The following is a 24,831-nucleotide window of genomic DNA, read 5'->3' as shown; positions in this document are numbered from 1 at the left end:
TTCTGCACTGTTCAATAACAAATGTATAGTTTATAAGAATAAAGAATAAAGAATTACCCTCAGCTGAAAATGAGAGGAATTTGATTGGACTGTCAGCCACAATGTTGAATTTGGCCACATAGTTAGGAGACTCTGCAGTGTTGTTACCAGCAGACGCTGTTGCCTCCCACTTATAATAGTTGGTGTCGACCTTGGCAGCCATTTCCACCATGCCCATCAGAGGCAGGGTGAGATCATAGTCAGATGGGATGTTAAAAGTTGGGATTTGGATTCCTCGTGAGGCAAAATCTATGCCCAACTTCGGCATGGAAATGTGTGGAGTGGTGACCATTTGAGGTATCCTCAGCTCCTCAGATGATTTGCCCCCAAAAGGAACTGGGATGGTGATAGTTAGACGGTCCTGGTTGAACTGGTATATCAGTGTGCTTTCACTGTTGAAATGGTGAGAGTAGGGAACTTGTTAAAATGTTGTATTTATTCAGTATAAGGTTTGAAAGGTGTTTTTTTTTATTATAATAACAATTGTGAAGATACTAGTTAATGTTTTTGCTTCACTTACAGGTTCATGAACAGGTTTTCAGGCACAGATGGCATTTCCATCATAGCTAAGCTGTTCCTCAGTCTCGCCATATAGGGACAATCAGCTGAGACTTTGTCCATCCAGATATTGCTGGCCTGATTAAAACACATCATATTTCTTATGATTCAGTCTGGACAGACTAAAAACTACGAAATAAACATTCAGTTAGTATAAAATTCTTTTTACCTCAATTCCTTTGTTGAGGATGTGTCGTAGTTTCATATCAGTCTCGATAACCCGCTGGTCCATAACATCCTCTGCAGTCTTCCTCAGCCAGGCCTGGACGACCTTAGTGTAATGCACTGGGACTTTTGTTTCAGCATTCATGTTGGACATCAGCTGAACCTCAGCCTGCTCTTCACCTGTGACAGTAAAAAGACAGTGTTTTAAACTGTGCCTGACATGACCATTCTTTGAGCTCCATTGCCACTCTTCTTGAGCAAAATTACCATATTTGAAGGTGACTGCCTGAATGGAGGAGATCTCTGGGAGCTTGACATCACTTCTGATCTCCATGGTGAGTCCGTCGGCTTTGCTCATGGTAGCAGTGACTGTGGCATCTGTCCTGAGTGAGGGGACTAACAGCTGAAGCTGCAGCATGCCATCAGTCATAGCCTGAAGCCTATAATTAATAATAAAAAAAGCAGTTAATTTCTGCAATGAGGTCAGTGGAATTATAGTAAAGTAACAGAACAGTTTAGGAAAATATTTTGCTGGGTTTACTCACTTGGCACGGCCAGTCAGAGTGAGTTGAGGCACGTTCTTGTTGGAGATCTCGAGGGTAATAGATTTGCCTCCGGCATTGCTATCTGTCATGCCGAGCTTGACGCCCGCCTCAACATCAAAGTCAGGTATGTTGATCTGAGTGCTGAAGACATTTCTGTTCCTGTTGTATGTCATGGTGACTGTAGCCTCAGTAGGCTGAGCACCTGACGTCACAGAGTCAGAAAAAGGTTAATCACTTATCTGTATAACTCAAAAAAAGAAAAAGAAAAGAAAGAGGCAGCACATGTAATAAAATTCTTGATTAAAAAAAAGCAATATTCATACCTTCGGCTCTCAGGGTCATCTTCACAGAATTAACCTTGCGGTGTCCGTCCTTTTCTTCGCCATAGATGATACTGGCTGTGTACTCAGAGACCTCTTTAGTAGGCTCAATGTCCAGAGCAAACCTTGGGTAAAAATAAAGTCTTTAGTACATTTTTATTTCTTCTAATGCAATTTGGTACTGTGCAGCAATAAAATCTATAATCTCATGTGCATATATCCAGCTAAAACCACCATCTGAGATGAGCTAAAATCTTTTCATCTTGACCTATTCTTATCTGTATTTAACCATCTTCTTTTCAACTGTACCACAATATACTAAACAATATTTAGCATTAAATGGAAATATGTTACATGATCATATTTAAGGCATTTCCATTTCTTATTTAACAAAGAAACAAAGCAAAACCTGACTTTTTAAAGGACATCTTACTCAGTCTCTCCGTTCAGAGGGAAGTAAGGAGCAGCCGTTTTGCCAGGAGCGTCACCATGAAGTGTTTTTGTGCAGTATTTGACTCCAGAGAAGAGAGGGCTGCAGCTGGAGTCGGCTAGTCTGTGTGGGATCACTGTAGCGTGTCCAGCACCCACAATCATAACTTTGTTGCTATTTCAAACAAAGAACAGCAAAATTACTTTACAACTTCTAACAACATTATTAAAAACACAGAATATATGAAATGCAATACGCTCCCTGTTGGTAGTGTTCTTTATAATTAATATTTATATGATATTGATTGAATAATCAATATCAATTAATACCATTTACTTGTATTACACAAAGTAAGTTATCAGATTTTTTTTTTACCTGATTCTTAAGAATTTCATGGTGCCCTGTGGAGCAGGGATGGAAAGTTTGACCTGGTTTTGCTCCATGGTGATCTTGGCATTGAAAGAGCTCTCATGGTACATGTTGGTGTGCATCTCAACTGAAGAGACAACAAATTCAGGCACATGGATTCCCATCTGAGTCATGAACTCAATTCCAATTGCGGGCATGAACACCAGCTCCTGGAAACAAAGGGGATCACAGAAAAATTGAAGTGTGTGGGGAAAAAATGACCAACAGTCAGGATTAATATGACTGAGAATTCTACGTACATGTCACAGAAACAAACAATTAAAACAGCAACATTGTAATAACAATTGCTGTTTTAGTATGGTGCTAAACACAGGTTAAATACAGTAGATGGAAACCTTACCATGTTTGGAGTCATGCGAAGACCTCCTTTTGCACCAGGAGCAAAGGTGCCAGACAGAGCAAATGTCAGAGGCAAGCCAGATGCTGTTGACATCATGAATTTGTTGTCCATGAAGATGTAATGGGCAAAAATCTCATTGCGAGTGCTTGAAATCAGGTTAGACATGACCTGACAGGGAGAAATACAGTTAACAAATAGAGTTTTTCAGCTGCAAATAAAAATAAATCTATATAGACACTATATTAATGACTGCAGAACACTACCTTTGTAGGTACTATCCTCATGAAAATGTTTGCATACATCATTGCATTTTCAGCAATAGACTTCAGTTCATTGCTCTTGATGTAGCCAAGCTCAGCTCCCATTAGCCTCAGGTAGGCCATGGCCTCTGGGGACTCTCGGTTCTGCAGGTCTTTTACCAGCTTGTTGAGGTTGCGGACAATTTCTGTTGCAAGGTTTTCAGGAGCCTTAAGAAAAAGGGACCAATATGTTAGATACGTTGGTGTGAGTGACAATGATACGTTCATTAAGAATAAGAGTGTTTAACAGAAACAGTTATGCGAGTGATATACCTTTTGCCCCTCTATTTTCAGTGGAGCAACCCATTTCTCCAGAACTTCCTTGATCTTTGGTGACATCTGTTCTTCAGCCCAGTACAGAGCCTTGGACACTGTGTCAGGGAAGAATCCATTCTTGCCAAACAGAGCCTCAATGGTTGGCTCAAAGCCTTTTCCTTCCATGCCAACCTGCCAAAAAGAATTTAATAATATGAATACAAAAATGAACCAGGAGTTGTTGGGGTTAGGTCCCATCAAATAAAATGAATCCCCATGAATAAAGTTCAGCGTTAAAGGTGTAAAAATGGCATAAATAATTGTGCGTGAGAAGCACTGTACATACCTCCCAAATATCCATGCTGTAACCAAAAGCATTCAGGGTAGTTTCCAGCAAGACTTCTCTTGGCAACGTGCTGCTAGGATCGAAAATGACATTGCCTTGAATTTTGGCCGCCATGCTCTCATGTGCCATTCCCAGCTCATAGTTGCGAGATTTTGTGGTGTAGTCGCTGTGTGTAGAAACTTCTGTGTCCTGCAGGGCATCCATTATTTTCTCCCCAAGCCTGGAGTGAAGATTAAAAGTAAAACTATTAGCTGAGTGTAAATAGATGGGTGCCCAAATCGGCGCTATATTAGTATAGAACAACACATTAAGCTGAAAAATGCTTCATTCTTACTTTTTGGTCTCTGAATCAGTTGAGGAAATGATGTTGTAGATGTGGGAGGACACAAAAGCCCTGATCTGCTCGTTCTGCTCTTGGTTAAGCAGCTTCTTCACCACCTCAATGTCGCTGTCCTCGGGGTTTCTCATCAGTATCAGATAAGCTGCCAGACGTTTCTGCACAGCGCCCTTGGGATACTGGCTGACCCTCTGGAGGTTGGCACGAATCTGGACAGGAAAACAATTTGAAAAAACAGTGACTTAATGGTCTTTGTAGCTGCAGTTTGTCTCCACTATAAAACCGGGAAGCAAGGAGACTCCTCATGTAGAAGAGGAATGTGGTTAGTTACCTCATCTGTCACAGACATGCGCCTGAAAGCCTGGATGGCGGCCAGCTGCACGGACAAAGTGGTTGCGGGCTGTCTCATGCACTTGAGCAGGGTGGTCTTAATAGCAGGATCGGTGGCCTCCATTGCGTCTCCCATGTTGCCAACAACCTGGACAGAATATGAAAGCAAATCATAAATCATGCAATTAAATGTTCCCTTTAAAACTTTTCTATCTTTGTCCTCAGGAAATGTGGGATCATGTGTTTTTTCCCCTCTGTATTGTCTTGATATAATAAAGTTTCTTGAATGAAAATGTAGTCTTATTCACGTCTTGTTACCTACCCTTAAAGTCAGGAAAGTCAGGTCTTTGTCACCAGCGCAATCTGCACCCAGAAGAGAAGCAATATAGTTGTAGACAGCTGTGATCTCTGGAGTGACTCCCTCAGATTTATACAGTCTAGAGGAAAAGACAGACATTAGGGATTATGTATTAATTTACAACAGGTACCACAATTCAGTGTTACTGCATCGAGGAGAGCGTCCTTCAGAATGTCATATATTTATGTTCACTTACTTCCTGGCTGCATTGCTCAAAGCATACATGATGGGTTTGCTCTGCTTGTACTGAGCCATTGCCAACAAGTCTTTCACCATCTGCTGTGAAGGGTTGGGCAGCAGCCCCAGGGCGTAGACAACAGCATCAACCTCAACAGCATCTTCATGAAAGGTCCTGAGAAGCTTGAGCATGGCGCTAGTGCATTCTGGTGTACCACACTGAGCCAGAGCTTGCCACGTCAGAGAGGGTGAAATGTCTGTCATCTCAACAATAGCCGAGTTCAGGGTGTCCCCCTTCAGGCCACGAAACTCTGACACCAGCTGGCGGAAAAGGCCGGCGCGCTTCTCGCCCTCGTTGGTCTCTGACAGAGAGTTCAGCTTCTGCATCGTGGCAGCGACAGCATCCATGGTTTGCACTGGGGATTTGTCGTCAACAACATCCATGGGCAAGTACCTGACATTGTCCTCATCTGTACAGAAATAAATCACAAGCAGTGGAAAATCTATTAGAATCTGGATGTTAGAGACACACGTAAAATATTTATATTGTTTTTTCCCCCCTATTTTTTACTAAATTTGTTTTCACACAACAGAAGCACTCACTGTGATCAAAGATTCTGTCATTGATCTTGGCAGTCGCTCTCAGAGTCACAGTCTGCTTCACCATAGCAGAAATTCCATATTGGTTTCTTTTTTCAGAAGAGAGAAATCCCCAAATGTGCGTTAGATTTCAAAGAGAATTCACAAAATTATTCATGAAAAATATACAAAAAGTCAAAATAAAACTTACTCATGGGACAAGGGCAGGAAGATGTGTTTCTCTGTGCAGGTTCCACTGGTCATGTGTTTCTTCTGGTTGTCAAACCTGTAGTTACAGCTCTGAGTGCTCCTGATCAGCTTGGACAGGCCGTATTTCTGACAGGCAATAAATAAATAAATAAATAAAAATTAATGTTTTGTCAGAAGTTTGGAGAATGTAGAATGCTGGGAAATGTAGATGTACTTTGTGGCTTGACGTTGGAAGAAAAAAGGGATGGATGTTTGCTTTGTGGTTTTATACTATGGAAATATAGCTTGGGTTCATTTAATAATGCAATCAGACCATATTTTTTTCCTGATGATTGAGTGCTGATATTTTGACTCTTGGCCTGAGTTTGTGATGGCAGTGTCAGATTTTTGTTGAACTCTTACCATCCCAGAGACGAGAGCCAGGGGACTGGTGTCCTGTCTGCGGGCAGTGAACCAGTCACATCTGGACAGATCCCTGCTGACTGTCACATCAGTAGCAATGTCCTGTTTGTTGTTGACGGTGAAGTCGGTGGAGCACACTCCGTGCACGGTGGGCTGGAAATGATTAGGATGTTCAAAACAATTCAATATTCAAGCTGTAAGAACTGGACCTATGGACGTGCATTCCTTCCTTTAACTTATCTCTTAAATCAGGTAATCAATCATTCTTAAAGATTACCTCCATTATGAGAGCAGCGCTTGTCAATAACAAGATAAAGTTATCTAGGACTTTGACCTGTTGCTGAAAATTGTCATTGTTGGAACATGCTGTTACAACAGTGTATTTATCTCCTTTGACTGGGCCAGCTTATCTGCACCTTGTGCAACTTATCTATGCATGACTAAACAACAAACTGAATCAGGCTCTACTTGGTGTGATTTAATTGCCAACTATGAAGCTATGAAAATTTTCCCAAAAAAGAAAAAATCAAGTAATAAACAAGTGAGGGGAGCTACCATTTCATTGTTCTTCTCCTCTTCCATCACAGGCACCATGAGAGCTGAGACAATTCCTCTCTTGATGTTGAGGATGTTGACGGGCTCATTGTCCTCAGGGTACAGCCTGACATCTGTCTGTCCTTCAACTGTGATCTTTAGAGTGTTTCTGTTGACGTGGACAGATCATCATTTACAGCCTGCCATTCAGGTCACTCTTTGATTTCCTCAGTTACCCTGGATCCTAATTTCTGAGAGCAATTAACAAAATACATAAATCTTTCCTACAAACAAGATGACTCACTTCTCCATGGCAGCTTTGAAAGCCTCAGCTCCAGCAGCAGGACGATACAGTGGATTCCCCTCATCGTCAACGCCAACAACCTCGCTCAGAGAGCAGTCTGTTGTGCGGAGGATGAAGCTACAGGTCTGGGGCACATCAACCTCAACCTGTGCAGCAGAATAAACAGTTTGTTTGGACTTCTTGTTTTACATTCAGGGTCATGAGATTGCTGTTATTTTTCCTCAGCAATGATCTAAGCTCGAAGACTTACTGTGCAGGAGACTTTGGGGCCGCTTTTATTGTCTGTAGCTCCATTCACAGTGTTAAAGGTCTCAGCTTCGTAGTCATACACAAATCTTCTGAAGTGCCTGTATCTTTTGGCCACTGAAAAGTATTTAAAGCATTTACAGCAATAGTTAGAACAACAACAGCCAGTTTATCAAATGCTAAACTAAAATAAAAACTTCAAGGCTAGCTCCACTCAAACCAAAGTTTTACATCCAGGACTTATGGAACTGAAGCCAAATATTTAATGCGTAGTTCTCTATATACGTTCTAGGTATAATGGAAATTAAATATTTCAAGCTTCCCATTTTGATTTTCCCGTTTTATAATATTAAATTACACATTGTAAAATATTTACTTTTAAACAATGACAACAAAGACACTCACAAAAGCAGGCTGGAGATGGTTCCTCAACACTTCCAACATCTTGCTCTGAAAAACAAAAAACCCCCAAACAAACGCACAAGCTGCCATTACAGTGCAACAACACAATTGCAAATGATTGAATACAGTAATTATGCCACATTTGGCCGCTCTCTTATTCCAAGCGTGAGTCTCTGCGCATTTGATTTGGCAGATTTTATGCCAAATACGCTGTCTTATGCAAGCCCTAAGGAATTTGAGTCTCCAACCCGAGGGGAAACCGGGGATTTTTGTTTGGTGAATGTTTAAGCTACATGTTAAATACAGTAATAAATACTACTAATAAAAAAAACATAGTAATTTTATTTGTCAGTGCCTTGCTTAACACTTAACACAAACTAACAATATTTACTGTAAATTTTTACATGTCGAAGTCTAATTAAATAGCTACACATTTGTTTTGCTCTATTTTAAAAACGTAAGAGACATAAACAGTATCAAATATCATCGTCTCAAATTTGTAAAATATGTGTTCCATTTCAGAGCAAGTTGCCAACTTTTCACAAAGCTAAAAAAAAGCATTCGTTACATATTTTTAAACAAACAGATTTAATTCACATACAGGTCTAAGTTTTAAAAATCCACTGCCTTTAAATGGAAAAAAATATTGTACTCACGGGCTAGTGTGCATGTGCCCAGAAACAGCACAAGGCAGAGCTTGTAACCCAACATCATGGGTTGAGCTCCTGGAAGCCTTAAGGTAAGAAGAGTCCCCCTCTTTCTCTGAAGACTAATTCTTGTGCTTTCGCCTTTTGGCTTTTATAGCTTTCAAGACATACTGTATGTGATTGCAGGGACTTGCAAATGTGTTGCCCTGGTTCCAAAGTCTGAGCAGTCCTTGTGGCAGGTCAAAGGTAAAAAGACTGTCTGTCAGCACTGGGTGGGGGTGGCCAGTGATTATTCTAAATGACTGTTGTTTTATTATTTCTGGTTTGAGATCATCCTGAGGTCATTAATATAGAATGCTAATGCTAATGCTTATTGTTAAAAAAACAAAAAACACCCCCCCCCTCCCCCTGACAATTTGTATCTAGCAGATAATTTATTATTTAGTGCTGTACTACTTTATGTGTTAGTAAGTAATATAGTGCAGTACAACATAGATTTTGTGGTACTAGGATAATACTAATGTTTATGTGTTATCATATATCATTCTATTTTATTACAACATTAATATACTCTTGCTAGCTAACATTTTTAATAACCATCATCAGTGTTGTGTAAGTACTAATCCTCATGGATCAATAACTTTGTTTGTATGTTGCATTCAAAGCTCAGGTCACAAAAACATTTGGTAGTATCAGGATTTTATTGACTTTCATTTCAACGCTGTGTGCCATTATTCTAAGAGGCAATCAGTTCAAACCGAGAAAGGTTTCAGTTTTGATTTTACAGAATTTCCTTTGGGATTAATAAAGTTTTTCTGAGTATTATTTCTTTGTTTCAAACTTATGACTGCATGAACGTTCATACGATTCAAAATATAGCTTATAACACAATTGTGGCACTATGATGTACTGCAAGTATGCGAACGCCTTCACATACGCTCACCTTTGCCTCATAGATGACTCAAGCATGTGAACCTATATCGCCTGCTGCTAGTGTGCTCCTGCTTAAAGTTTGTTATCAGCATATATTAAAGCACGTCTCAAAGCATTAGGTGCTTTATGACATGCACATGGTAGATAGGACTCTAATGGGCCTAACCAGTCATCAGAAGTGCAGTGCATCTGCAGGGATCTCTAGGGTGGCACTTGGACATCCAGGGAAAAAATACATAGTGAAAGTGATTATAATGAGTAATTTCACTTATAGAATAAAATTAAAATGAAACCTTGAAATACCTGAATGGAAAACTCAAACCATATCTTCCTGAACAGGAAATATTCAGCCCAACTCCAATAGTTATGTCTTGCATTTGGGTGTAACATCATTTTAGGATCCACCCTAGACTCTTGTAGTCTTGTAATAGCCTTAAACCTCAACTGTGGCTTTTTAAACTGTTTATTCACAAAATAAGAAGAGTTTAGTTTTAGCTAATTCTAATTTGACTGAAATGACTTATACTGCAATGTGCACTATGCAATATAATTATTATAATATGACAAATGGCCTGAAGTAGTAAAGTGCAGAAGCTGCTAAATGAATGATAACCAGTGCCTCTCAGATCGCTAAAGGTCCAGTAACCCATAAACCTGCCCTTTGATTTCTCATTTGCTGTGGTGCATTCAGAATAACAGGGTGAAAGATGTAACTATGGCAAGGTTTCATAGCTTCCTGTAGGCCAGAGCCCCCTGGAGCTTTAGTCACTCCCAGTGGGAACCAGACTGGATGCAAATAAATCTCAGCAGTGGTGTCTCAGTATTTATGGCTAACCTTTCACCTCCTAAGAAAAGCCTGTGAAATCTTCTAGATAAGGCTCACAGGAGAAATGAACTCAAGATAAGTCGATCAGACACAAGAAGACTAGCTGATGTTGCACAAGAGTAACATCAGCACTGTGCAAAGGGGTTACAGTACAGTATGTAGACTATATGGACTATGTGGACTTATGGGAATATAGGAGAAAATGGTGAATTTTTGGGACTAATACTAAAAACGCTATTTAAGCCCTTTCACCAACACCTCCTGTTAACATGTCTGTTTCTTTTGCCTCTGCTATTAATGATTCCATTTTAATGTCAGAGGAAAAGGAGAAACCTTTATAATAACAAAAATTGTAAAATCTTTTTTTTACCAGTCTATCTTTGGACTAAAGTCAAGTTACCACACAGCAGATCATCTAATTTAGCAACAGGCCAGTTGCAGTGAACAAGATGATATGAGGTGACCAATCATTAGTTAGTTTAATGGAAAAAATGTGGGCTATTTAAAAGAGTAATATGAAATATGCATTGAACCTTTTTACTTGGCTTTTTTATGTACTTTAATCACTCGCAGTATTATGGTTAAATATTTGATCAGGAAAAGAAATATGAAGTCGGACTCGTTCCCGGTGGGTGATGGGCTCCGCCAGGGCTGCCCTTTGTCTCCGGTTCTGTTCATAATTTTTATGGACAGGATTTCTAGGCGCAGCCAAGTGGCGGAGGGCTTTCGCTTTGGTGGCCTCAGAATCTCATCTCTGATTTTTGCGGATGATGTGGTTCTGTTGGCTTCATCGGGTGAGGGCCTCCAGCTCGCACTGGAAGGGTTCGCAGCCGAGTGTGAAGCAGCGGGAATGAGGATCAGCACCTCCAAATCTGAGGCCATGGTTCTCAGCCGGAAAAGGGTGGAGTGCTCACTTCGGGTCGGGGATGAGTTCCTGCCCCAAGTGGAGGAGTTCAAGTATCTCGGGGTCTTGTTCGCGAGTGATGGGAGAAGGGAGCCGGAGATCGACAGACGGATTGGGGCTGCAGCTGCAGTAATGCAGACGCTGCACCGGTCCGTCGTGGTGAAGAGGGAGCTGAGTGTAAAAGCGAAGCTCTCAATTTACCGGTCGATCTACGTCCCTACCCTCACCTACGGCCACGAGCTGTGGGTAGTGACCGAAAGAACGAGATCGCGGATACAAGCGGCAGAAATGAGCTTCCTCCGAAGGGTGGCTGGCCTCTCCCTTAGAGATAGGGTGAGAAGTTCGGCCATCCGGGAGGGGCTCAGAGTAGAGCAGCTGCTGCTCCACATCGAAAGGAGCCAGCTGAGGTGGTTCGGGCATCTGACAAGGATGCCCCTGGGCGCCTCCTGGGTGAGGTGTTCCAGGCATGTCCCACCGGGAGGAGGCCCCGGGGCAGACCCAGGACACGGTGGAGAGATTATATCTCTCGGCTGGCCTGGGAACGCCTTGGTATTCCCCCGGATAAGCTGGAGGAGGTGGCTGGGGAGAGGGAGGTCTGGGCCTCTTTGCTTAGGCTGCTGCCCCCGCGACCCGGCCCCGGATAAAGCGGATGACGATGGATGGATGGATGGAAGAAATATGAAATGATCACTTTAAAAATAAAGCAAGTTTCCTAAATAAATATAAAAAAGATGTTTGTCTCCTGTTTCATTTGGGCTCAAGTCAAAGTTCAGTCTGAGATACTGATCTTCTGCTGAGCTCCGAAAACAAGGAGAACTTACCAAATCAATAAGGTTCAACAGGTTTAAGTGCTCGCCTTAGTTCATCAAAACCAGTGTGAACATATTACCTCTGATTAATACGTTTGAACCAGATGTTTAGTGGATGAAAGAGGGAAATGGCAGTGCTGGACATTTAGTTAATAGGTATAAAGTAATAATACTAAAAACCACAAAGCAGTAAACAAACATGGGAGATATATGTATATAAGTCATTAAAAATTAACACATATGATTTAAGAATGAGATCATGGCGTGAATGATATCTGTACTCTTACAGTTTTTAGTTGGAAGGAGACACTTCATTGCTTTAGAGCCACTCAGAAAAATCCCCTCTGATACTGTAGTGATAGTATGTTGTTGATCCGGCATGAGTCATAATGACATAACTGAAATACAGAGAAGAGTCAAAGCAGATAGAAATATCTTGCATTTTCTGTCAAATGTAACACAATAACTAAAGATTTACTGTCTTTAACCTTAATCCTGATATATTTTCATGATAAATATTAAAATTAATAAAATATACTATAATTTCTCCACAAGTTGGGTTGTTGTGTACATAAAAACAGAATTCAGTGATATTAAAATACCATAAACCACACATTTTATCCACAATTGAACACAGACGACATATGAAATGTTTGACTTAGAAATAGTACCATTTAAGAAAAATATGAGCTCAGTTTGAATTTGATGGACAACACATCAGGAACATAACTTAGTATAAAAGATTATGAGCCAATACACAACTAAGAGCAGGAAACCGAGGCTACAGCTCACGTGCGCTAACCAAAATTGGAAAGATTGGAAAAATCATCCTGCTTTGTATGAAGTGTTCAGGTGGTGGGCCCCTTCACACCAGCTGAGGATTGTTTGCCTACCACAGGCTACTAGAGTATTGACAATGAGTTTGCATTCAATCTCAATCCAGTAGAGCATCGTGGGATGGTGGAATGGTCCAACATGGTTGTGCAACTAACAATTCTGCGGCAACTGTGTAATGTTATCATGTCAACATGGAGCAAGACTTTAGAGGAAGGTTTTCAGCAGTTTGTTGCATCTATGCCAGAAAGAATTAGGGTAGTTCTAAAGGTAAACAGGGGTCCTAGCAAAGTGTAATCACAAATTGTCAGGTAAGAGTATACCACCCTCAAATGTGCCTACTCATTAACCTTTTAGAATGACAGTAAAACAACATGTTGCAGTTTTACACTCAAATTAACCTCGTCCCTGTGCTTTATTTTCATGCTAGTCATTCTGCCTTAAAATAACTTACAAATGTTTTTGGTTTTTTTTGCATAACAAGATGAATATTGTACTCATCATTGTGAACTGGAAAAGTCAGACAATTCTCTGAAGCAACAAGAAAAGAACTACGTTTCAAAATCCTTGGATTAAAAACTAATGCAGAGACCAAATAAGACTCAGATCTCAGGTTTCTTTAATTCTTAACTTCCTTTCGAAGCTTTATGCCTTGTACACTGAATGCATTTTATAGGATTTAAAACAGATGAAAGTTTCATCACACTGGCTCATGTATCACTGCCTCAAAGGCACAATAAATCAACCTAATTACTCAGGTTTAAAGCGTACTGTCTGAGAATGGAATGATTTTTGGCATGATCCTTGCTTTGAAATGTTTTAAAAGTTATTTTAAGTACGTTTAAATAAATCTAATCATGACTCTAGCAATGAAGCTGAAACGACCAATGCATCTCTTAGTACTGGACATCATTAGTACTGGGCCTATAAAGTAGCTTACCACACTTATGTCAGAGTTTAAAATCAACAGAGTAGCAGATAAACCAGCTTTAGGAAGAAATCTTTACAGTTTCTTTGACTAGGTCTGAACTACCATACCATACCATACCATACCATACCATACCATACCAGCTTTATTTATAAAAAACCAGGGTTCACAAAGTGCTGTACATATACAAATAGCATAAGCAAAGTAAAATAAAAAAAAAAAAAAAATAAGATAAAGCAAAATAAATAACTAAATAAATGAAATAAAATAAAACATGTTAAAACAAACTGAGTCAACCCCCTTGAACAGTGCCAAAGGCTTCATCGAATAAATACGTTTTAAGAAGAGTCTTAAACTCGGAAAGAGAAGAGGCCTGCCTAACGTGCAAGGGCAGATCATTCCACAACTTTGGAGCAGCTGCAGCAAAAGACAATAGCTCTGGGTGGCCTTTGCAACACTGGATCAAGATGTGCAACAGGTGAATCAAAGTAAAGCAATGCAGACATGTTGATTCCTGTCAGCTGATGAACAACACAGTGCTGGTCACTATTAAGTAATGCCTGTGTGTTTCTTTGGCAAGCATTTTATATACAGTGTAGTTGGGTATCAAACACCAACCAGGCATTTTTATTTAAATATTACGTTTAGTTATACGTGAACTTGATGTGTTTAACACGGAAAATAAAAATGTAAAAACCTGTGTACAACACTGTAAGACAGTGAAAGCAGCAAACTAAAATAGAAGAAACAAACACACACACACACTGCGACTGAACAGCTACTGCGTGTATGTTTGAACAAAAGGGATTTGAGTCATGGTAATAGCAGTTACCCAATATTTGTTTTTATAGCTTGCTTTAGCTTGAGAGACAAGAATATTACAGATGTTGCAGCTTTAGGAGAGCATCTGAGGTTTCTCTGCCTTGGTCAAGACTGAACTTGTGGAAGGTGGCTTTGGATGTGTCTTACAAAACCAAATAGGGATGTGCAACAGACATGTTAAACCCACCAGATGATGAATAATTGCAGCTATTGTTTACTAGATGTCTAATTTATTGCAAAATGTTGCATAATGTAATGCTTGTGTAAATTTCACAATGTTTGTTCACGTGTTTATGGTCAAGAAGAGGCTTGATTTGTTTAGCATCTGGAAACTTACTGTCCTGTTTAAGGAGAGCACTGGGAAAACACTGTCCTACGTCTCACTGACGAGTAACTTCTACTATCTTCAGGAACTTGATAACATGTTCCTGTACTGCTATGGAAGGGCAGTCATGGATCAAAGGTTTCAGTTTCTGGCAATGGTACTCAAAGTTTTATCAGAGGTGCTGTGCTTGGTTTGCCACGACTTGTTTACGCTAATTTTATATAAAAAATGTCTTGTACACCGGTGATGAAATAAATACAGAGACTATGTTTTTGTTAATTACAAACATATGAAAAAAGAAGGTATACCCTCTTTTAATTGTAAAGTTTGTATAAGAGGACAAAACAAAAATCATACGGTCCTCAGCAGTTATCTAAATCCAATCTCAGATGAACAAAAACCTCAAGACATGTTACACAGTGTAATTGGGAATTTAACAAAAATTAAGCCAAAAAGTGCGAAAATCTAAGTACACCCCATAATTCAGTAGCTTTCGAGCAACCTTTAGCAGCAATAAACTGAAGTAATCATTTTGTGGATGACATTATAAGTCTCTTACATCATTGCGGAGGAATTTTCACCTACTTATAATGTTGCTTCAGTTCATTGAGGTTTGTGGGCATTGATTTATGTACAGCTCTCTTAAGGTCTCACCACAGCATTTTAGTCAGGTTGAGGTCTGGACTTTGACTGGAGCATTGAGACACCTTGTTCTTTTCTTTTTTAGTCATTCTGTTGGATATTTGCTGTTGTGCTGGGGATCATTGACCTGTTTGATCTAGTTTCAACCAAGCTTTAGCTGTAGGCTGGATAGCCTCACATCCGACTCTAGAATACTTGGGTATATAAAGGACTCAAATCATCCCTCATCCACCCCCATGTTTGACAGTGGGTTTGATCTGCTGGTACAAATCTGCTGTTTGATTTTTACTAAATGTGGTGCTTTATGACCAAACATCTTCATCTTGGTCTTGTTTGCCCAAAATATATTATTCCAGAAATCTTGTGATTTGTTCAGGTACAACCTTTTACACCTGAGCTGTGTTGCCATCTTGGTTCTTGAATGTTCTTTTCTGGTATGAAGAATATTTCTCCTGGGAAGTCTTCTAAAAAAAAAAGCCACAGTCTTTTTTAATTTTGCTGTTGTAAACTTGAACATTTAAGATGCTAACTGTGGCCTGTAGAGATTAAAATAGAGCCCCTGGTTGTTTTCTTGCAGTTTCTCTGAGCATTGCATTGCAATTTGTTGGGATGTCCACACAGCAGTTTTGAACGTGAATAATCTTTCTCACTGCAGAATGATGCACTTTAGATTGTTTAGAAATAACATTATAAGCCTAGCCAGATTAATCGGCAGCAGCAATTGCTTCTTTAAGATTACTGACCACGTCTTTCCTACTAGGCACTGTGTTAACACACCAGAAGGCAAACTGCCCAAACATCTGCTTTTATAGAGGTGCTCACACTTGCTGACGATCAGTTAATTAAATGTATTTGATTAGCAGCACTGGGCTGATACCTACCCTTCTATGGGAGCAGTAAGGGTATACTTAGTTTTTCGTGTTTTTTTTTTTAAATTTTGACTTAAATTTTGTTAAATAAATAATGAAACAGTTTAATAATTCTCTGTTGTTGTTCTTTTGTGATTGTGTTTCAATTATTTTAGAACCTGATAACCTGACCTGACCAGATAATTTTTTTTATTATTTCCTGATATGTACAACCTGAACACTGAAGAACAAGAAGGTATACTTTCTTTTTCACACGAGTGAAATATATTTGAGAAAAATCAACAACCTTGTGAGCTTCAAGCTTTTCATGTTACCTATTTATATCTAAAATGTTTTTTTTTTCACTCTAACACAAAATTCCATTACCAAAATATGTTAAGAATTAAAAAAATGTTGTGAGTGACTAATATATAAGTTAACTATGTTTTTTACAATAAGTATCGCGGCATGCTACCTCATACACATGAAAAGACAAATGCCCAGTCTATTTTTGGTTCTCATTAATTCAACAACATATGAGCTATCACAGCCTTGTAGCACTGTTTTTACATATTTTGTGAAGAAAAGGTTCCAGTGACCCCCTCTGGTTGCAAATAGACATTACATTTGTGCATCTGTAGGTTTCTTTGAGTTCCAGAATATCTTTCAAGTCAGTATCACTGTTGCATTTTTATCCTTCCTTCACAGATAAGAACTTTCCAGACATAAGGAGATATGCTTAGAAGATGTTGGTTCTCCTTGGATCTACCTTCATATGCAGAGGTGAGAAATAACCAAGTAAAAATACTTCATGCGCCGGAAGAAAAAAAAGAACAAGCAAAAAGAGAACAACACAGTAGGGAGATCACAGCAACAACCTAGATAAGTATAAGAAACAATAGATAATAAATACTGAATGCTACTAAGCAGCTACTAAGCACAAGGCTGAAAATGCAATGTATGCTTTGAGGCAGCAGCAAAGAAAGATATAGTCTGTGTCTGTGAACACACACTAGTGGGTATTGGGAGCCATAGCCCTGGCCCCCAGGACATGAAGCAAGCATGGAGGAGACCCAGGCCCCAGAAACCTAAAAGCCCCCCAGAGAGCAAGAGCCCACAGAGGACCAACAGAGGGGCCCTGATTTTCAAATTAATGCACACACAATGCAATAAAATTGGCCTCAAGTTTGAACATGAAAACAATACTTAGTGGTTTCCACATGTTGATATCCTTAAAGGCATTCATAAAACTACATAATTGATAATTCTGTCTATATTTAATTTTTTAGACTGCTTGAGCATTTTCTCATTTTGGAATTTATGTTGATCTTACTCACGATGTCAAGACCCTGAATTACTTTCCGAATGAAATCAGTGTCAGTGTGAATCTCTCTAAGAACGTAGTTCACTAGTTCCTCAATATAAGCTTTTAAGTCAACGGATGAAAAGAGCCTCTTTAGCTTAGCAGCAAGTGTTTTCGAGTTACTAGTGTTGCAGTTTATATAACCAAAATCTATTAAGATAAGATAAGATAAGATAGAACTTTATTAATCCCTCGGGTGGGTTCCTCTGGGAAATTCGACTTCCAAAAAAAGCACAGCAACGACCGAAGTTACAGTTACAGAACTGTTTTATATATATATATATATATATATATATATATATATATATATATATATATATATATATATATATATATATATGTATATATATATATATATATGTATATATATATATATATATATATATATATATATATATGTATATATATATGTATATATATATATATATATATATATGTATATATATATATATATATATATATATATATATATATATGTATATATATATGTATATATATATATATATATATATATATGTATATATATATATATATATATATATATATATATATATGTATATATATATGTATATATATATATATATATATATATATATATATATATATATATATATATATATATATATATATATATATATATATATATGTATATATATATATATATATATATATATATATATATATATATATATATATATGTATATATATATATATATATATATATATATATATATATATATATATATATATATATATATATATATATATATATATATATATATATATATATATATATATATATATATATATATATATATATATATATATATATATATATATACACACACACACACACACACACACACACACACACATATATAAATACAGAGACAAATATAAATAAAATATACAAAGGGGATAAATAGAATAAATAGGAATAAAAAATAAAAATACAAGTGAATTGCACATTTCAAGTATTGAGTCTATTGCACTGTTGACTATTTACAAAAAGTATTGCACAAGGTATTGTACAGTGAGGTGCAGAGGCACTACAGCTTAGTTGTTCCCCCCTCCTTTGTCCTCCTGTTTCCCCTCCCTCTCCCCTCCAGGGAGGAGTTAAACAGTTTGATGGCGTGTGGGACAAAGGAGTTTTTAAGTCTGTTAGTTCTTGTCTTGGGGAGAAGCAACCTGTCACTGAACAGACTCTTCTGATTGTTTATGGCCGTGTGCAGAGGATGCCCAGCATTGTTCATAATGTCCATCAGTTTCTTTAATGTCCTTTTCTCTACCACTGTCACCAGAGTGTCCAGCTTCATGCCGACCACAGAGCTAGCCCTCCTGATCAGTTTCTCCAGCCTGGATGAGTCCCTCTTTGCTGTGCTGCTCCCCCAGCACACCACAGCATAGAAAAGTACTCCAGCAACCACTGACTGGTAAAACATCCTCAGGAGCTTCCTGCAGATGTTAAAAGACCTCAGCCTCCTGAGGAAGTACAGTCGGCTTTGGGCTTTTTTATACAGGTGCTCTGTGTTGCATGACCAGTCCAGTTTATTGTCCACCCACAGCCCGAGGTACTTGTACTTGTTGACCACCTCCACCTCCTCCCCCTCTATCTGAACTGGCAGTGGACCTTCTCTGGACCTCCCGAAGTCCACAACCAGTTCCTTAGTCTTTGAGGTGTTGAGTTGCAGGTGGTTTGTGTGACTCCATGCGACAAAGTTCCTCACCAGACTTCTGTACTCCTCTTCCTGATCATCCCAGATACACCCCATGATGGCTGTGTCGTCTGCAAACTTCTGAATATGGCATAATTCAGAGTTGTAGCAGAAGTCAGAGGTGTACAGGGTGAAGAGAAGAGGGGACAGCACAGTTCCCTGTGGTGCTCCTGTGCTGCTGACCACTGTGTCAGACGTGATGTCCTTCAGCCTGACGTACTGTGGTCTGTCGGTGAGGTAGTCGGAGATCCAAGCCACCAGGCAGGGGTCCACCTCCATCCTGTTCAGTTTTTCCTGAAGCATACAGGGCCGGATGGTATTAAAGGCACTGGAAAAGTCAAGAAACAGGATCCTGACCGTGCCTTTTCCCCCATCCAGGTGTGAGTGGGCTCTGTGTAGGAGGTACAGGATGGCATCCTCCACTCCGACACCCGCCTTGTATGCAAACTGTAGTGGGTCCTGGGCATGTTGTACCTGTGGTCAGAGGAGGTTGAGGAAGAGCCGCTCTAGAGTCTTCATAAGATGTGACGTCAGTGCCACCGGTCGGAAGTCATTCAGCTCATTGGGCCGGTTCTTTTTGGGGACCGGGACGATGCAGGATGTCTTCCATAGGGCGGGCACTCTCCCCAGTCGCAGACTGAGGTTGAAGACTCGTTGTAGCGGCTCCCCAAGTTCAGCAGCACACGCCTTAAGCATCCTAGGACACACCTTGTCTGGGCCTGCTGCCTTTCTGGGGCGAAGCTTCCTCAGTTGCCTCCTGACCTGATCCACTGTGACACTGGGAGATGTTTGGGAGGAGGGGAGGGGGGGAGATGTCTTGCTGCTGAGAGAGGGATTGGAGGAGGGGGGTGTCATGGTGTCAGGAAGGGGGGGAAGCGAGGGAGGCAGGAGAGTGGGGAGAGGACTCTGTAGTGAAGGTGAGGGTGAGGGTGGGGGGGTTGTGGGCTGGTCAAACCTGTTGAAGAAGTTGTTAAGTTCGTTTGCCTTCTCCACAGTCCCCCCCCCCACTGTGCTTTTCTTGGTGTTGTGGTCTGTGATGGTTTTCACACCATTCCAGACCTCCCTCATATTGTTCCTCTCCAACTTCTGCTCCACCTTCCTCCTGTAGGTGTCCTTTGCTTCCCTCAGGCAGCGTTTCACCTCCCGCTGTGCTGCTTTCATCTCCTCCTTCACTTTGCTCCTGAAAGCCTTCTTCTTCATGTTGAGGACAGCTTTGACTTCCTGTGTTACCCACGGTTTGTTATTAGGATAACACCGTACCGTCTTAGCAGGGGCGACTGTGTCCACACAAAAGTTGAGGTAGTCTGTAAGACAGTGTGTCGCCCCCTCTATGTCCTCACCATGTGGGCTCAGGAGCACATCCCAGTCTGTGGTGTCATAGCAGTCTCTCAGAGCATCCTCCTTTTCTGGGGTCCATCTCCGGATGGAGCGCGTTGTGACAGGCTGCCTTTGGACGAGGGGTGTGTATTGTGGCTGTAGGTAAACCAGGTTGTGGTCTGACTTCCCTAGTGGGGGGAGGGGGGTGGCTCTGTATGCATCTCTCACATTAGCATACAGTAGGTCAATTGTCCTGTTGCTCCTTGTGGGACAATTCACAAACTGGTGAAAAGCAGCCAGAGTAGAATCCAGTGTGGCATGGTTAAAGTCACCAGATATAATAATGAAAGCCTCGGGGTTTTGTGTCTGAAGTCTTGCTGTGACTGTGTGTATTTTCTCACAGGCAGCTGTTGCGTCGGCCCTCGGAGGGATGTAAACACACACACAGATCACATGACTGAACTCCCGAGGTAGATAATATGGCCGCAAGCTAACAGCTAGCAGCTCCAGGTCCGGACGGCATACCGAAACTTTAACGGAGACGTGTCCAGGGTTACAGTATCTGTTGTTAACGTAGACAATGAGTCCCCCACCTCTGCCTTTTCCGCTGGCCTGCGTGTCCCTATCGGCTCTCACAGATGTGAAACCGCATAGGTCTACGTTAGCCTGCGGCGTTAGCTCGGTTAGCCACGTCTCCGTGAAGATAAACAAGCTGCACTCACGGTATAGTCTGTGGTTGTTCAGAGCGCACAGTTCGTCAATCTTATTCTGTAGATATTTAAAGTACCAAAACATTATAAAAGAAACAAAGTCACAAACCGCAAATAAATCCTTCAAATAAAAACAGCTCCTCATTTTAACTACAAGTTAATTTTAACTGTATCAGTGATCTTCAGTGTGTAGCTTCAAGCTTTGGGATTTTATTTGGGGAGGTTATTTTAATGTCCAACTTAGCCAAAAGCCACAGAGGCCTCTTTGTCATTAAGTTGTTTTTCATCTGTTGAAACCTCAGCTCTACCAAACAGAGGAATAGACACAGTGAAGCTCTCAGGAATAACAATCTCTGGGATGGGAATCTTCATCGAGGAGATTTCCAGTCCATACTGGTTTAAAGACAGGTCTGGAGTGGTCAAAGCTGGTGGGGAGCTAAGTTCTTAAGTTGGCTTTCCTCCAAAAGGCATAGGGAAATAAGCATTGTTTATGTTGTTGAGGTATAAAAATTAGATTGTTTAAATATTTACCATGCACTTAAGTATTCAGGAATAGTGTCTCTGGTAGGAAAATCTGCTTTCTTACTTGGCACGACCAACCAGAGCGCACTGACAAACATTTTTGTTTATAAAATCAAGAGTGTGTTTCCATCCACAACACCCAGCCTAACTCCAGCCTTCACGTTGTAGTCAGGGATCTGGATGTCAGCAGTGATAACATGCCTCCTTCTGTTAAATTTCATGACTGCTCTGGTGATCTTGGCATGGAGGCCACTGTCATGGAAAACATTCGTTTGCATTTCTAATCCAGGGTTGACATATTCAGGGATGTGAGAACCCATCTGAGTTACAAACTCAATACCAGCAGAGGGCATGAAAGTCTCTTTAATCTATATGGAAACAGGAACAGAATTTAACACCTGTGATGATGTGGTGAAAAAAATGACAGGTGACATATAAACATATTTATGGAGCATTACCATGTCACGAGTAATCTTCAGTCCAACCTTCATACCGGGTGTAAAAGTACCAGAGAGGAAAAAATAAAACAGAAATAGGAAAAACGAAAGCAGAAATAGGAAAAAAAAACACAAGGGAAGTGTTTCTGGGGAGACAATAACCCGACGGACCAGTTGCAGGAACCCAAAATATGGTAGGTGTGTTTTATTATGATTCATATATTACTGATGACGTATTTTTAGGCTAATAGTTAGGCTAACACACTTACCTCTCATCTTTTCTTTCCTCACAAAACCGATAGATCCTCCACTTATTTTAAGTGTCTCCCAGCGCAATTCTTAGCATATTTTGGTTCCTGCAACTGGTCCGTCGGGTTATTGTCTCCCCAGAAACACTTCCCTTGTGCTTTTGGAAATCAGTTTTTTCCTGTTTCTGTTTTCTTTTTTCCTAATTCCGTTGTCGTTTTTCCTATTTCTGTTTTTGTTTTGTGTGCTTTTGCAGCGTTTTTCTTATTGCTGGTGTTTTCTTAAGTTGCAGTCCGTTTGGCCTCCCTGGGCCACTGTATGTCCATCTTTAAAGCAGGGATTTAAAGGTTCCAAAATGTGATGTTCGAATAGGGTCTACAGTCCTGTTTGTGGTGCAGAAGGCACATTTAATAAGAATCTGTGGGGTGAACAGAAGATCAAAGTTCATGTCAGAATACCATCAAATCTGGAGTAGCTTAGATATTCGCCAAAGAAGAAAGGGCTCGGACTGCTCTGGAGACGTGTGCGAGATTTGTTAAAAACTAGAACAATTGACTGCAGATTGTTATCCAGCAAAAAGAATGGGGGGAGGGGTGGATAATTCTGTCCTCATCTGTAGCTGAATCTAAACTTTGAGTAATGGAATATTGCAGTATATATAATCGGTAACCACAGGGGTGGGCAACTCCAGGCCTCGAGGGCCGGTGTCCTGCAGGTTTTAGATGTGTCCTTGATCCATCACAGCTGATTCAAATGGTTAAATTACCTCCTCAATGTGTCCTGAAGTTCTCCAGAGGCTTGGTAATGAACTAATCATGTGATACAGGTGTGTTGACCCAGGGTGAGATCTAAAACCTGCAGAACACCGGCCCTTGAGGTCTGGAGGTGCCCACCCCTGCGGTAGGACAAAATCTATCACATACTACGGAATATAGAAAAAAAGATATAAAATATTCCCATGTGCAAGCATTTCTGCATTATTAGCATGAAAACCAAAAAGCTGAAATATTAAGATAATTATAGGGCCATGTGTTATATATGCTTCATATAGGATTTTGAAAACTGATACCAAACACAGATATTTAGCAATTTAAAAATTGGTATATTGACTGATATACTGACACTCTCTCCTGGACCTGCTTGGATCAGCTGGTAATTGTCTTTGAGGTGTTTTAAACATCTGCTGCCAACTGGGAAGTTGCGGCTCTTTGGTGGACATAGTCTGCAACATTGAAACTTATAACATAGTTGAAGGGTGCATAAATAATAAGGGTGCATCTAGAAACCTGTTAGCAACTACAAGTTTCTAGGTTTCCTGTATTGCCTCAATGGTTGCAGGGCATTGCGAGGTGAAATTGGTTGCCATTAGAGTTATCAACATGTCTCAATGTGCAACTTTACATCCAGAGAGTTCTCTGTTTGCACTTTACATTCCATTTTCACATTTTCACTACTGCTTAGCAAACAGTTAGCCGGTATATTTTCAGACAAGAAATCACATATAGTGGCTGCATTGAACACTCCCTGAAGTTGGCTCTGCTGCATGTTTCTTCCTGTTAAAAGGGAGCTTTTATTTCTGACTATCGCCAAGAAGTTTAAATCAAATTCTGGATTTAACAGGTAGCCAGTGACAAGAAGCTGATATGGGATAAATATGGTCTCTCCGTCTAGTCCCTTTCTAGTCTCTTTTTACTCTCACTACAGTATTCTTGATCAATTGAGGGCTTTTAAAAAAACATTTAGAAAAACCCGGATTAGAGGTGTTGAGCCCAGAAGTAATAAATGCATGAAATAATGAAGTTTAACAAATCCAGAAACAGACCCCCTCTCAGTGATAATCAACTTTCCACTGTGTTTTTTTACATTTCCAAATCTGAGAATACTCAAAGCGCACGATGAAGAGGAGTGGCAGAAATTCTTCACTAGAGGCTATCAGGTAATTAAAGACCTAGAAATAGTTTGAATTCATTTGAAAACCTTATTCTTTGTCTTCTCCACCATGATTGGAAAAGTAAAAAAACAACTGTTTTAGTTGTTGCATCCTCAGAGTTTAAAGTCTAATCACATAAAGACCTGGATTACGTCTCACCTCCTGCTTCTAATTTAAGATAATAATAATAATAATAATAATGGATTGGATTTATATAGCGCTTTTCAAGGCACCCAAAGCGCTTTACAATGCCACTATTCATTCACTCTCACATTCATACACTGGTGGAGGCAAGCTACGGTTGTAGCCACAGCTGCCCTGGGGCAGACTGACAGAAGCGAGGCTGCCATTTCGCGCCATCGGCCCCTCTGGCCAGCACCAGTAGGCAAGTAGGGTAAAGTGTCTTGCCCAAGGACACAACGACCAGGACAGAGAGCCCAGGGATCGAACCGGCGACCTTCCGGTTAC

At 40.2% G+C, this 24,831-nt stretch overlaps 1 pseudogene across 1 annotated transcript in view; it reads right to left on the bottom strand.

Annotated features, from left to right (window-relative positions):
- The window catches only part of LOC113037402 (apolipoprotein B-100-like), a 41,245-nt pseudogene extending 32,759 nt beyond the window's left edge, over positions 1–8,486 (bottom strand). Inside the window, exons 1-24 of the transcript XR_013901949.1 lie at positions 8,262–8,486; positions 7,609–7,653; positions 7,208–7,320; positions 6,958–7,103; positions 6,675–6,822; positions 6,120–6,272; positions 5,719–5,843; positions 5,532–5,617; positions 4,948–5,398; positions 4,716–4,830; positions 4,395–4,541; positions 4,061–4,272; positions 3,727–3,946; positions 3,399–3,572; positions 3,090–3,293; positions 2,827–2,994; positions 2,433–2,635; positions 2,061–2,231; positions 1,631–1,752; positions 1,308–1,509; positions 1,030–1,202; positions 767–942; positions 560–675; positions 58–431 (exon numbers count right to left, since the gene is read on the bottom strand). The product of XR_013901949.1 is annotated as an apolipoprotein B-100-like (transcript). The remainder of the gene's footprint in view (positions 1–57; positions 432–559; positions 676–766; positions 943–1,029; positions 1,203–1,307; positions 1,510–1,630; positions 1,753–2,060; positions 2,232–2,432; positions 2,636–2,826; positions 2,995–3,089; positions 3,294–3,398; positions 3,573–3,726; positions 3,947–4,060; positions 4,273–4,394; positions 4,542–4,715; positions 4,831–4,947; positions 5,399–5,531; positions 5,618–5,718; positions 5,844–6,119; positions 6,273–6,674; positions 6,823–6,957; positions 7,104–7,207; positions 7,321–7,608; positions 7,654–8,261) is intronic.
- Between the last annotated feature and the right edge of the window lie 16,345 nt (positions 8,487–24,831).

This window comes from Astatotilapia calliptera, chromosome 15, assembly GCF_964374335.1.
Source record: "Astatotilapia calliptera chromosome 15, fAstCal68.1, whole genome shotgun sequence".
In the NCBI taxonomy this organism is placed as follows: Eukaryota; Metazoa; Chordata; class Actinopteri; order Cichliformes; family Cichlidae; genus Astatotilapia; species Astatotilapia calliptera.
The sequence above is the reverse complement of the archived record's forward strand: the minus strand, read 5'-3'. Positions and strand labels throughout refer to the sequence as shown.